Below are 15,326 nucleotides of genomic sequence, written 5' to 3'. Positions count from 1 at the left end.
TCCTGTTTCGAAATCAGCCCTCCTCTTTCTAAGTACCCCTATGTCACGTATTTCCTTTATTTATATTGTAACATTTGTTTCGCAGTCTTAATTCATTCTATTTACTTATTCTAAATGTTTATATACCGGATATGTACAAAGTTACGCCTGATTTTTATTCATGCAATCATACTCCGTGTACAACGATTAATATTATTGTTACGATTTTTGAAGCTGTCGTTAAGTGTGATACATTTTGAACTCGTCTTAATGTGTGTAATCATTGTAACATGATTAAAATATGTAGTGCTGTTTGAAAAATTGATAACGCCACGTATATTTGTACCATAATGTAGTTACATGCACCAAATCTCCACACTCAAGTTAGCGCCTCGTTCTAACATAACGCTCAAAAACAAAAATTCTAATACCTATCCAAACACAAAGTTATAATTGGTGCACAAGATAAATGGGACACCCTGTATTTAAAGACCTTAAATAAAAGCAAGGTATCAAGATAGTGAAGTCTGGAATATATAATATCTTTGAATAAATCACAATTTCTCCTATAACTGTTGCTAGAGTGACTTAGCAGAAATATATAGTGAATACAAAGATATGAATGCATTGGATACATATCTAATTTAGCTGAGTAACCTGTTGTAACAGACTTCCAGACTACCCCACCCCCCATATATTTATTTATTTATTTAAATCCACCACCAATAGAAGCAGGCTTCCAATTACAGGTGGCGGACACAGATACATACACAAAATATATAATAAGAAAAAAAACAAAACAAACAACACAAACGAAAGAAAGAAAATACATAACGGTAATAGATGCTAGAATATAGTATTGCAGTTAATATAGTGCCAAATGCCAATATAATGATGCAAAATTATTTAAAAACTAGAGTAAAAACATTATAATACACTTCTTCATAATTTAAATATCTAAGGAAATACAGTTCTTTTTAATATTGTATGAAATTTGTCAACTGTTATACTGAAATCTAATTGAGAATCACAGCTTAAAGACAGAGAGTTGCAAGTATTACACATAACAAACAGTGGAGAGTTCTTGAAGAAAACAGTTCTAGGAATGGGAATAATAGAAGGTTGCTTATGACGTAATTCTGTTTTTTTTTTACATTAAACTGAAGGAATTTAAGAAAATCACAGTTATTCAATATACCGTTAACAGTCTTATAGAGTAAAATTTGACTATTTATTCATCGTCGAGATGTTAAAGTTTTATAATTAAATTCAAAAAGTAACTGATTATATGAAATTTGCTTTTCATAAGACGACACGTGATGTTTTTTTTAAATATAAATAACGTAAAAATCTTTTCTGTATCGTTTCTATTTGCATCTGATGGGACTGAAACTGAGGTGACCATATTACAGCGCATACTCTAGTTTACTCCTAACTAGAGTTTTATATAGAGTATAGATAGTATTTATATATATTTTTTAATTCTTTTGTATTTCTGATTATAAAACCTAATTTTCTATAAGCACAATTATCACGTGATTTAAGTGCATTTAAAACATAAATTGTGTGTAAAATAAATACCCAAATCCTTAAATGATTCTACTCTAGGTAAGTTCACACCATAATTTCATACGAATTTTGAGCAACTATCTTATTTTTACAATACGTCATAAAGCAACATTTATTACGATTTAACAGAAGAAAATTGTCGATACTCCATCTATATAGTCTGTCCAAATCATGCTGTAGATCAAAAATGTCTTATTGTTTGTCAGCATATAGTAAACATTTAGAGTGGAAAATCTGTTTAGGTAAGTCATTGATATAAAGTAAAAAGAACAAGGGGCCGAGATTGGATCCTTGGGGTATACCTGAAGTTACTGTGAATGGTTTTGATTTTAGTTCATTGAATGAAACATACTGCTGCCTGTTTGTAAGATATGATGTTATTAACTGTAAGTATGAAAAAGATAATCCAGAACTTGAAAGTTTATTAATTAAAATTGTATGGTCAATTTTATCAAACGCTTTGGAAAAGTCAAGGTATATCACGTCTAAATTTCTGCGATTGTGTAATGTATTAAATGCATCGAGCATATTAACTATGCTAAAGAGAAGTGAATGTTCTTTGCCGTGTAAAATTAAATACTCATTACAGCTATCATTTTGTGAAGCCCTTACAAGTTTGAACATCCGCTTCAATCGTTTGTTAGGAGCTAACGACTTCATGGAAGTTCTTCTAACAAACGGAAAAACGACGCTCTACAAGCACGCAAAAGATTGTCGCAATATGAGGGTAAATGCGCATTGCGGCCATATTTTTGTGACGCCTTTGGAAGTGTGAACGTGCACTCTCAAACCTTTAGAGGATTATCTGCAGAGTTTTGGTAGGAGGGGGTTGGAAATGATAGTGATCAAATGAAAGGGGTAGTTGGGAGGGGACGACGTAAAATATATTTCGATTAAATGCAGTAGCATGGACTAAATGTCACGTAAGCAAACACTTTGATATACCCGTGTCGTGAACACGCGCCCTTATCTCTCTCAGATAACACGGGCCACAGTGTTACAGCACACGCTACATCTGATCGCGCAAATTACTGGAATCAGATACACTCCACGCACAGCTATCAAGCTGCGATTTTCAAGGTATTTGCCAATAAGTGCCATAAATCATGTCATTTAAATGACTTTTCAAGTTGTTGACCATCTCAAGCATTCTAGAAACTTAATTTATTTATGGCAATTCATAAAAAGAATAGGGTGAAACTCGCATCAACTGTGTTTTCATTATCTCCGAGTTGATTAAAGTTATAACTAAAGGGAAAAATGAATATGCTTTTATTTAGCATTTATGTTAATAATTCTCTTTAAATTAAAAAAAAAAAGTTTAGTTTGAGAATGAGGTATAACTTGTTTACGAATTGTAGATTTGGAACTAGAAGACAAATTTGGCTTACAGTAAAATAAGAGACTGAAAATGATAAAATTATGAAGGAAGAAGTAAGGAAGGTTAAGTTACTTATTGAAGCTTGCAGCTTATAAGGAAACATTCTCATGGTGCAGATGAAAAGTTATTTTTTTTCTTCCACCATATTAATAATGTCAAAACAAGTGCTTATACAAATTTTGGCCACTCGAGCGCAATTTCGAGGCGTCCAGAACGTAAGTTTCTCTGGGACCGTTTACAGAAAGAAAACACAATTTCTTGGAAAGATTTATTAGAACAAATAGGCCTACAGCAATTGTTGAGCTATTTTTCAACATATTCTCTACCGGAATTTAGACATTTGTCATACCTCGGGATCAACTTCCTGTGCCGCTTAGGATCGGAACCAGTATGTGACAGCCGTCTGCACCTCTCTATTGATCCCACGGTATGACAAATGTTTCATTTCCGGTGGTAAATATGTTGAAAATTAGCCCAACAATTGCTATATCTGTTCGAATAAATTTTTCCATGAAATTGTGTTTTCTTTCTGTAAACGACCCCATGGAAACTTACTTTCTAGCAGCCCTCGTAATTGCGCTCGAGTGGCCAAAATTTATATAAACACTTGACATTATTAACATGGTGAAAAAAAAAAACAAACAACTTCTTTATCTGCTCCCATGAGAATGTTTGCTTGTTGGCGTGATATTAAGGCTCTCACTTTTGAAGATAATCAACTTTGGTAGCAGAAGGGATGTCAGTTCTAAATATTGATCACATTTATGGCTGATGTAGATGATTATTATTTATAGCCAAATCTTGTAAAATTTTGTCGTTCCCCTTTGCGTTATCTTTATTTTCTCACACGTTGTTTTCCACTGTTTTCAGCACTTTTTGTTTTATCGGATCACCACTTTTACTTTCACTATTAGGTAACTTGTTTTCTGCCGTTTGAGATAAACACTGTGTAATTTGCTTTCGAATTTTTTGGTCCCATAAGAAAGCAATGCAAACTCCTGTAATAGTTATACATTTCAACCTTCACATATAGATATATTATAATGGATTGTTACGTATACTTTTTTAATCGCGAGTATCCAACCTCCCTTAAATAAGTGGACTCTTCTAGCTTGCACTTGCACGGCGCTGCCTTTACAATCAACTTCATGAACTTCATTTAAACAATCTTACACAAAAGTGTTACATATTTTCCTGGCTTGTAGGTCGAACATAGATCTTTTACATCAAAATAGGAAAGAAAGAGAATTAATCAGAATAAGAAATAAAAGAAAATAAATGAAATAAATTTAAGTAAAAATTAAATAAATAAAAAACAATAAATCATAAGACAAATAATACAAATAGAAAATATAGGATGATTTATTATTTCCTTTCATTACCATTCCATCATTTCCCTACTATCGTCATGAAATCTTCTTACTCTTTATGAATAGCTTCTTCAGCTAAAATAAAAGTTGAATAAAGCTAAAACACTTGGAACTGTATTGAAAATTCAACAGAAAAAGGAAAAAATTGAACTGTTACTTGTATGACGTTTATTCAGAAAAGAGAAGAAAATGGTGATGATGAAAGAGAAGTTACGTATAAGGACAATGAGGTGAAGAAAGATAGCAAAATATGATAAATATTTCCTTCATAACTTTTGTTAGAAGTTTCTTGGTGAATTGTCGTAAAAATTGATGGATTTAGACATTATTAAATTTCTCGAGATTATATAAAAGGAAAGAAACCATAAAAATCCAAGCATTCTGCCTGCAATGTCTTCCATGTTCTGTGTCTTCTATTTGATTTGTAGAGTCGGCTGCGCATGGTATCAACGGCGTCGTAAAGTCAGGCGGTACGGCGCAAATTTTATGACATCTTCATTACAAATGGCACTAGAATAGAAAGCGTAAATTGAAATGACCCACAGCAAGCGTCACCTGCGTTATACGAGGAGTCTAAGGGAAAGGCATTACAACAACCCTGCAATTTATTCTTTGCCGAAGAAAGAAAATGAAAACACTACCGAAAAGCTTTGTATAATTAATTTTATTCTCGACCATGCCGAAATGTAGTAATTATACACCTGGTAGCAGTCCTTTAATGCATGTCATTAAAGTACACCTACTCATTAAAGTACAGGTGTTTTCAGCCAATGACAACTCAGCTTACAGGTTTTCAGCCAATGACAAGTCAGCTTTGTACCGTTATAAAACCGCAAGTATCGATTATTCTCGGATATGCAATCGAAAGAGAATTGGCGAAAAGTCACGGAGGCTGTAAATCCAATACTGTCACAGAAGGTTATGTTCTGTTACTATAATAATTAGCGTTAATTGTAAATAATATTCAAATAAATTCAATTTGTCATCTCGTTTTTCAATGTCGAATTCAATAATCATGGTTATACCAAGTTTAACGGGATTACATCAAGGTCAATGACATTATTGTTCCTCGGAAAAAATCAATACTTTCGCGTCTGCGCACATCTCACAATTCACGACCTAGAACAAGGTCACTTCCGATCTTGTCAGATACAAATAAAATGTATACATCTGAATAATTTCAAGTTAGAAATATGGTCGAGCATAAAAAGGCGTATGAAACTTGCCTATAATGGTAATTAAGAAGCTCGTATGAAAATTAAGAAACTCGCTTGCGCTCGTTTCATAAACATCCATACTCGCTTCTTAATTACTATCATTATAGGTTCGTTGCATAATGTACAATTATTGCAGAATACAGAAATGCTTGGGAACAGAAAGCAAATCACTGCTTTATGGTAATGTATGTATTTATTCACACTGCAAATGAGTAAATATTCGGTGGCAGTGGTAACTACAGTGGTAACTAATTACACGAAATTGATCGTTCCCGATCACTTTTCCAATTCGTTTTTACAAAACAACAGTTCCCAGTTCCTTTAATTCCAAATATAAATTTCGTCCGAAAAGTTTTTTCCCCATAGCCATAATCCCCAATGAATTTGTTATCCAATTTATCTACCCAAAAGTCTAATTTTATTTTTTGACATGAAATGTAACAACGATTCAATCAGAATCTAACTTCATTTTTTGCAACAACAATGCAATCAGTTAACATCTAACAATATATAGAAATTTAACAGTTTAAATTTACAATGACCATATACAGAATATAGAAATGCTTGGGAACAGAAAGGAAATCACTGCTTTATAGTAATATATGTATTTATTCACACTACAAATGGGTAAATACCCGATGGCAGTGGTAACTAATTACACGAAATTGATCGTTCCCGGTCACTTTCCCAAATTCGTTTTCCCAAAACAACAGTTCTCAGTTCCTTTAATTCCAAATATAAATTTCGTCCAGTATGTTTTTCCCCGCAGCCATAATTGTCAATGAATTTGTTATCCAATTTATCTACCCAAAAGTCTAATGTTATCTTTTGACATGAAATGTAACAACAATTCAATCAAAATTAATATATTATGCACACTATTTAAAGAGTGTAATTGATGTTTTGTTATTTGAAGTGTTGTATCAGTGAAGAAGTGTGTTGTGTCAGTGAAGTGTGTTTGTGTCAGAGAAGTTTTATAGTTTATAGTGGTAGTGCAAAGTATTTGAACATTGAAATGTTCTTGAAGTATAGTGAAATCAGGATAGTTTCAGTGAAATGTGTCGTAGTTCCAGTGCACTGAGTGAGTTGACAGCAGGTACTTGTGCATGTATGGACATATCATACTCGTGGGTTTTAGTTAGAACTTAGGGTTAAGATACAAATCTGATTTACTTTAAATGGTGTTTTAAGTGATCGTGCTTCATTTAACTTAGGATGCTCCTTGCTAATATTATTATACTAATGTTGTTATTATTTTATTATTGTTATTTATTATTAGCATTAATTATTATTATTAGTATTATTATTAATTGCCATTATTGAGTGTAATTAGTTACCACTGCCACCGGATATTTACCTATTTGCAGTGTTAATACATACATACATACATACATGATGTCCACACCTGTGGAGTAACGGTCAGCGCGTCTGGCCGCGAAACCAGGTGACCCGGGGACCCGGGTTCAAATTCCTTGTCGGGACAAGTTACCTGGTTGAGGTTTTTTTCCGGGATTTTATCTCAACTCACTACGAGCAAATGCTGGGTAACTTTCGGTGCTGGACCCCGTATTCATTTCACTGGCATTATCACCTTCATTTCATTCAGACGCTAAATAACCTTAGATGTTGATACAGCGTCGTAAAATATCCCAATAAAATAAAAATACATACATATACATACATACAGAATCTAATTAAATTTTTTGCAACAACAATGCAATCAGTTAACGTCTAACAATATACAGAAATTTAACAGTTAAATTTATATTGATCATATAACAATTTGTTGTGAAATGTCTAATGAAGCAGTAATTATAATCTCTGCAAGGGATGGTAAAAAGCTTGCATTGAACGGACTATTGTGTAATCGAAGAGATACCATAGGAGAGAACGAATAGGCCTATTGGGTTTGTGTTGTGAAAGTAAACCTGAGTGTACTGCAACTGCAATTACTAGAAGCATTAGAAATATAATCGAAGTATTGAAAGAGAATCAACACACGTATGCATCGAACGTAGGAAAGTACAAGCAGGCATTCTTGTAAATAGAACGAAAAGAACGGCAAATGAACATCCTGAAATTACCCCATCTCAATTGTTGCGTTATGAGCTGCAGGGAGCTCCGTCTGGGATATTGAACCACATCCAAGAGAGAGAATTTAAGGAGTATTAGGCGTGAACTGATGAGAAACCAATTAACAGATCCCAGGTCAATTGAAGAGATTGAAGATATCCCACAACGTTATAAACGAACATCAAGTAATGATCAGTTTCTGCTGTGTGATAGTTATGGCCAACGAGAAGAGAAAGAAGAGCAGACCGATCGAGTTATAGTGTTTGATACAAAAAGGAATTTGGAATTACTAGGCTATACTTTTACCCTACATTGAACAATCAGAGATTTTAATTTCCTAAGGTTTCTATTATTATTTGTGAGAAAGGGGAAGTCTGTCATTGAAAGATGTGGATTGGTAAACACTACAATTGGAAATAAATGCAATGAAAAAAAGTGTTTTGGTAAAAACTACTTTGGGAAATATATCTTTGGACAAAACGAATTGGAAAAAGTATCCGAGACAGACTGGTCATTTATTGAAATAATACACTAAGGCAAATATGGGCGCTATCATTCAGGTTATTATGGGCTCAAACATTGAATGCTGTTTTTTTTAATCGTTCACTCATATTTTTTCTACATCTCTATTCATCTTTATAATATTCAATGTATATTATTTATTTTCAATAAATTTTTATCGTTTTGATAGCTACCACATTTTGTCGCAGAATATTATTTTTTTTTTTAATTTCATTATGTATTTTTTAACATTAATTTACATTTTCTTTTTTGTTCATTTGAATTGATTAGGATACCGATATTTAAAATCCAAGATTTGGAAGACTATCATTTCTATGAGTAAATTTGAATTATATAAATAATATATATATTATTTATATAATTCAAATTTACTCATATACTCTTAATTATTTAAATTATTGTCAAATACTATAGGGAAGACCAGGTAACTTGATACCCTAAGGGTGAAACCTAACCATTTTTCCCCCATTACTACAAATGCTAGTGGATTATGGTGATTTTCTAGTTTGAAGGTTGAATTTTCTTTTGCCAACTTCGTTTCGAATTTCGATACTGACAAATACTATAAATGGTAGTGATTTTGTAACCGGTATGTTGGCAGCTGAGGCAAATATCGACAATATTTGCCGGTACTGGAGTTCCATGAAATTAAAATTGTACTAGATTTCTCAGCCGGTTACTGGAAGATAGTGAAATTCGAACTTATTAATAATTAATTAATATTAGTATTAATATTAATACATAATAGTTATGTTATGTGTTGCGTTGTGGTTATAATTCAAGAATAGTCAGATAAGTACGAATGAATATAATATACTTGGGCGTGATAATGCACGTGGGTAATGGATAGAAATATTATTTCAAATTTTAATGAATTTCTTTCGTGTTTAGATTTTTATTACTATGTCAAAAAAAATGAAATAGTGTTGCAGTGACTCCTCCAAGGAAGAAAATGTGTGGCATTCAGAGTACGCTTCAGAAATCTGTAGTTCACGTGTATAATGAGTTGAAGAAAGAAGATAATGAAGAAGGAATTATGCTAACGGAGACAGCAATTACAACCAGAATAGGACAATTATTAGGAGTAAGTATTCTTAAGCATACATTTCAAAGTGGTATTCAGTTTTAGGAGTTTGCACTAATAATTTCATGATTGTGGTCAAACAAAACAAATTTTTAGGTTAGGCCTAATGTTTAATCAAGTCAGTGATTTTCATATTGCCAAACTAAATACATTTAAGATACTGTAATACTGCAGTAGGTGATGGCTTAAATACATTTACAAATTAGACGAACAAGTAATCAAACAGCACGAAAGTAAATTTCCAGTTTTCTCTTTTGGTATTAAATTAACCGTTCAGATCACAATTTACATGCCACATCGGCCGAAGAAAATACAAGTCATATTGTAATTATTAACTTGATATTGCAGCAAATATTACATGAATGTTGGCCTGTTATGGTGCTTAAAAATAATTCAGTTTTATATAATAACTATATAACATACTCTATAAAGCATAGGAACGTTGACTCTGGCTGAATAATTTATTCATGACTGGTCTAAGTAATATTAAATATGGTGTTTCTTCAGAAAAGCTACCCCACCCAAAGTACTTGTTAAGATATAACACTCGAGAGGACGAGGACGCACTACTGGGAAACTAACCATTTCTCTTCGTCCTGGACCTCTCGCATGTTATATTGGTAATTAGTAACAAGTTTGAGGGAGGGACTACAACAATGCATTAGAATATACAGGTAAGTGTCAAAGGATTTTTGTGCTGAAAATATTTGTGGCTGTGCACTAAAACCACGTGTTCATCACTATGTAAATATCACAGAAATCAATTAAACAAAATAAAATTATGCCTTCTTTGGTGTAGCTTTTCTGGAGAATTACCTAAATATTAGCCTACTTAAACCTATCGTAGACCCAACCTAACATGTTGATCATTTTCTATTCATATAGCTGTAAATGTTGGTATTATGCATGAATTTTATGATATAACAATTTTTAGAAGTATTATGTTATTGTTTGTTATTACAGCTTGGCTTAACTACAGCCACGAAAGTGATAAATTCACACAAGGGGACCCCACTCGTGACACCAGGAAAACATAGACTACGTAAACATCCAGTGACTGATGCTGATGATTTTACGAAAGATGCAATTGCGAGATTTATTTATGACAAGTTACATAAAGGTAGGGAAGTTACAGGAATTATTGTGTTGATTTATGCAATGTAATTCTGATATTAGTCATAGGCCTATGTATAAAAATATGGCATAATTTTCATTTACTGTTACAGGGGAAGTACTAACAGCAGCAAAAGTTCTGGAACATATGAATGATGATTATGAAACATATTTATTTAGAGTATCCTTATCATCGGTGGAAAAAATTTTGAAAGAGATGAAATTTCTATGGAGCAAAGGGGATCCTTATACACATGTATGAGAAAGTGATGTTATTCGTTTTTAAGAGAATATATAAGAAATGTGGAGCGTGAGAACCCTAAACCCGTAGTATTCTTGGATGAGACTTGGATTTTTATGAATGGTAAATTTCAATGTATTCTGAGACATTGAGTGATTGAATTTTTTACTAACAAATAGATTAACACTTATGTGGAATATGAAATTGCAATTAATATAGGCTACTAGTAATGAATTCAGGTGGGAACAACATGTTTTGCAATTAATAGTTTCATATTATAACTAGAGGTTAGTTATAAAATTCTTGAACGGTTTTCCTGTCTTTAAAATTTTTGTGTCTCTTAGAGTGTCAATGTGAATTGCTTTTCTCTCTCTGTTTTTTTAAGTATGATCACCCACTTATTCATGAAATAAACCAGGTGAAGTTTCCAGTGACATGAATGGTGTTATTCATAGACCAACAAACGAGGGTGGAAGATTAGATGCCGGAACGAAAGGTGGATTAATACTCGGTAAGTTATAGTTATATTGATTTATATTTTACATAAATTTGGCAAGAGTAATTTTTTAAATCAGGGTACAAAAATATAAAAATTGGTGACTAAATAAAAACGTGGGAAAGCCTTTCACCAAAGAGGATCTCATGTCATGTCATGTTATGTTATGTTATGTTTTATTTTCTTTATTTAAATGCTGTGAATTCATGTGACGTAATTATATGCCCAGGTATAATTTTTATTGCAGGTGCTGATTTAATTTTTTCATGCAATTGAAAGAAAAGTCAGGACTACCATAGTGCTATGAATAGCCCTGTAGTTGAGAAGTGGGTGCAAACACAGTTGTTGACCTGAGAACATTAGGGCAATGCGTTATTGTCATGGATAGTGCTGCATATCATAGCAGACTTGTGAAAAATCAGCCAACAACAAAATGGAGGAAAGAACAGCTACTGGTGATTGCAACTGAATATAATAGATTTGTTGTACTAAATGATAAGAGTTGATGGTGTGAAATCACCTTTTGATATTACATTGCAATATTAATTTCCATACCTTACAGTCATTATTATTATTATTATTATTATTATTATTATTATCTTTACTACTACTACTACTACTACTACTACTACTACTACTACTACTACTACTACTACTACTACTACTACTACTACTTATAGATGCTACTTTTTTCTTTCAGGTGAAATTGAATCTACATAAGAATCCTAAAACAACAGAGCCTTGCCAATTACTGAAGCGGCCTTGTCTTATGTGTTGTGTCTATATACAATTAATTCTTTCAGTTTTTTTTCCCCTTTAATGTAATGAAGTTGTTGGTTGATTGATACCAAGTGTTCAGCAGTTGATGTCATTTGTTATCTTGCACTCCAATATTTAACCAGATGATTGAAAGCTGTGTAAAGTTAAACAGTCAAGACAATGATCCATATCTTCATTGAGATTTCAGAAATGGCATGGGGAGATTCTGAAATATCAGTTCTTTGTAAATATTTGAGACAATCGTGGCCTGTGATAATATGAGTACTGCCACTGTAGATTTTCATAGAAGTTCAGTTATTAAATTAGGTGTATTATTTTTACTATGTATTGTACACTATTTTTGTTTCGCTTAATTGATGAATTATATATGCTGTAAATTGAATAGTAGACTGTAGGTCTATAGCTTAACTGATGAATTGTATGTGCTGTAAATTAAATAGTAGGCTGTATTTGTAATGTGAAGTAATTTGCATGATATTTATTATCAGTTTCTGTATATTTCAACTGATTGAATTGTTTATACTTTTAAATTGAATTAACTTGCTTGCTATGTATTATATTTTATAGCTTAACTGATGAATAATTGTTTAGGTTTGTCAATTTAATAATCTGAGTGCCATGTACTTCATATTTTTAGTGGAGCCACCAATGTAGCTTAGTCGGTAGACTCGTTGGCCTGCAAATTCAGAGCTGCACTCGAGGGTAGTTTGGATCCCCCATTTGGTCTGATTAGTTGGTTTCTTCTGAGGATTTTCCTCCATCGTGGAGCAGACGCCGGATGGCCTATTGCAATTTTTTCATTTGCTTTAGAATCATTCCGATTTTTGTTACCACATTGTCATGTTCTGATCTTGTTATTCTTTTAACAGTGTGGTAAGATGCAGGTATAGATAACCTTACAGTAATTTTGCTACCTTTCAGCTACCTCATTACCTCCCACTCCATAAAGTTCATGGATCCACAGAAGTACCAGTCGTCGATGTAATTCGACCATTTTGCTTAAAATATTAAAACACTGTAAAATATTGAGATTTCATGCTGTTACGTCCATTACTGCAGCAAGAACATCTGATTTTGAATCTGATAGTATGACAGCCTTCTCAGATTTATGAAGTCGATACTGGAGATTTTGTAAGCTTAAAAGTGTATCTAAATTTTCACTATCAAAATTAGTCAGTGTTTGAAGTTAGTTAGTTAGTTAGTTAGTTAGTGGCGTTTAAAAAGGGCGCGTCAGCTACTATGGCTATTTGCGCCCTTATCTAAAATCTTTCACTAAACACAAACACAATACAATAACCAGAATGTTTAAAAAGCTAAAAAGCGTTGTCATGGTTAAAATGGGGCAAACAAGTGTTTGAATATAATTCCCTGTAAAAGGGAATATACTGGTATTGTACTACAACACCACTACATCTATGGCTTGGTAAACAGGATCCATCTATAAAAAATACTGTATGTAGTCACTCACTGACCAGATCATTTATCGTTTCTAATGATTTTTAAAATGTCTGGAGAAGTATCACATTTCTTAACATCATCTGTTAAAGTTAACTTATATACTATTCATTTTGAAATAACTTGGGATTGTGTTTTATTAGTAAAGTTTCCCTTAATTGAGCAAGTTTGAGTTCTCCAAGTAGAGTCAAAAAGTCTGTTGGGATTTTGGCTCAGTTTATTAATATTTGTGGACTGTGATTTTTTGTTCTAGACAACCATATTATCTGCAAATGATGAGATTATCATAAGATCTATTTCTTTAGTTAGACCATCGACATTAATATTGGAAAATGTATTCCTGAAAACAACAATGTGGGAAGCCCAGATGAATCTGTCTCTATTTACATATTTGTGACAATGAATCAAATAATCAAGTCACTGACCCAGTGTAACACTTTATCATGGACACCCTAAGTTTGCAATTTCTTAAGTGATTTATATCTACAGAGCCATATGATTCTTGAAAATAAATTAAAATTGTTAAGTTCTTTTGTTTTCTGTTTAAAATATCTTTAATATCTTGACTAAAATTTAAAATCTGTCCATTTGTTGAATGCAATTCTCTAAAGTCAACCCAATAAAATGAAAGTTAGTTACTAGATTCCAGGAACCAATTCAATCTATGAAATCATCTCTTCCATAATTTTGGCTATCATACTAGTAAGTGGTATCTGTCGATAACTCGAAAAGATATTAGTTGAATAATTGCTTTTCAAAATTGATGTTATGATAGATTTTCTCCAGACAGATATTGTATTTTAGATGAGATTACAAGATAGAAGTAGTGAGTTTGCTTGTTTGCCAACATGTTTAAGAAAATCAGCATGTGTATTGTCTGGACTTGGAGATGTTTTGGGTCTTATGTTATTAAATTAATAGTAATATTCAGTTCTTGATTAAATATTGTTATATAAAGTAGATAGTAGATTTAATATTTCTTTCAGTTTTTCCTTAATAGTCTGACGTACACAGATAAAACTAACAACCACACCACCAACTAATCTAATAGAAATTAAAATATAATTAAATGTAGTAAAAGTAATTAAAATTATAAATACACGTAATAAACCATAACCCCCTAATTTCAACAATATACTATTTTATTCCCTTTTACAGCTTGTAGATAATTATTAATTATAGTTATTACTTATTAGCATAATATTTATTGAACTTATTGGCTATTTCACTTCGTTTGAAAGATGTTATTGTGTACAAAAAGCATTTTTTGATGATCGTTTCATGCTGTATGTTGTGTATAAATCTATGATTTCTGGCCATCTGTTCTGTGTAATCCATCTTTTGTATAGAATTAATAAAATATTCTTTTGGTAGTAATTATTTTATTAATTGAGTATTTAATTTTCGCCAGCTCACATTTCTTGAATCATTTGCTTTTTCTTATTTAAATTTAGGACACAAGAGCCAAAAAGAGACTTCACAGTTATGTATCATACATTTTTTCAATGACAGACGTGGAGTTGCAGAAATAATAAGTGTAAGTGTAGCATTATTAAGCAATTTACAAACAAATGAAATCTTTAAAAAGGTATCTAGAAGTGAAATTACTTATGGCTTTTAAGGACCAAAATTATTTTTGTAAGTTGATTTATTATTATTTCAGTTTTAGCATAGTTGTATTATCCATTTCCTTACTAATTTCAAAAGATAATCAGAAGTTCATTCGAATTCCAACCAAAAGTCAATTGGTTATTAATTTATCTACCTTTAGGAAGTACAGTATATGTACGCTGGAATCTATGCAGTGAAGTGACAATAATTTAATTGGTCTTGGAACAGATTTGATTCTTGAATATTATATACTATACTTTGTTGTATATTTACGTCTAGTAACCTATTAATGCTAATACTAATAATAATGTAAAGGAATAAAAGAATAGAACATAGCAATACATTTCTCATTATTATTGAAACTATTTAGAATAACCTTCCAACATTAAGGTAAAGTACGGTGAGTAAAGAAGTCATTCAGTACATAGGATCGTG

General features: G+C 32.0%; 1 protein-coding gene and 1 long non-coding RNA gene across 2 annotated transcripts in view; one reads left to right on the top strand and one right to left on the bottom strand.

Annotated features, from left to right (window-relative positions):
• Positions 1-15,326, bottom strand: part of LOC138694629 (uncharacterized) — a 498,185-nt gene that overhangs the window by 216,197 nt on the left and 266,662 nt on the right. The window lies entirely within an intron of this gene.
• LOC138694628 (uncharacterized) lies at positions 8,552-14,740 on the top strand. The gene is made up of 6 exons (XR_011330985.1): positions 8,552-9,195; positions 10,159-10,315; positions 10,422-10,672; positions 10,935-11,060; positions 11,293-11,500; positions 11,746-14,740. It is a non-coding gene; the product is annotated as an uncharacterized lncRNA (long non-coding RNA).

This window comes from Periplaneta americana, chromosome 2, assembly GCF_040183065.1.
Source record: "Periplaneta americana isolate PAMFEO1 chromosome 2, P.americana_PAMFEO1_priV1, whole genome shotgun sequence".
NCBI lineage: Eukaryota > Metazoa > Arthropoda > Insecta > Blattodea > Blattidae > Periplaneta > Periplaneta americana.
This window is presented reverse-complemented; position numbering and strand designations above follow the sequence as displayed.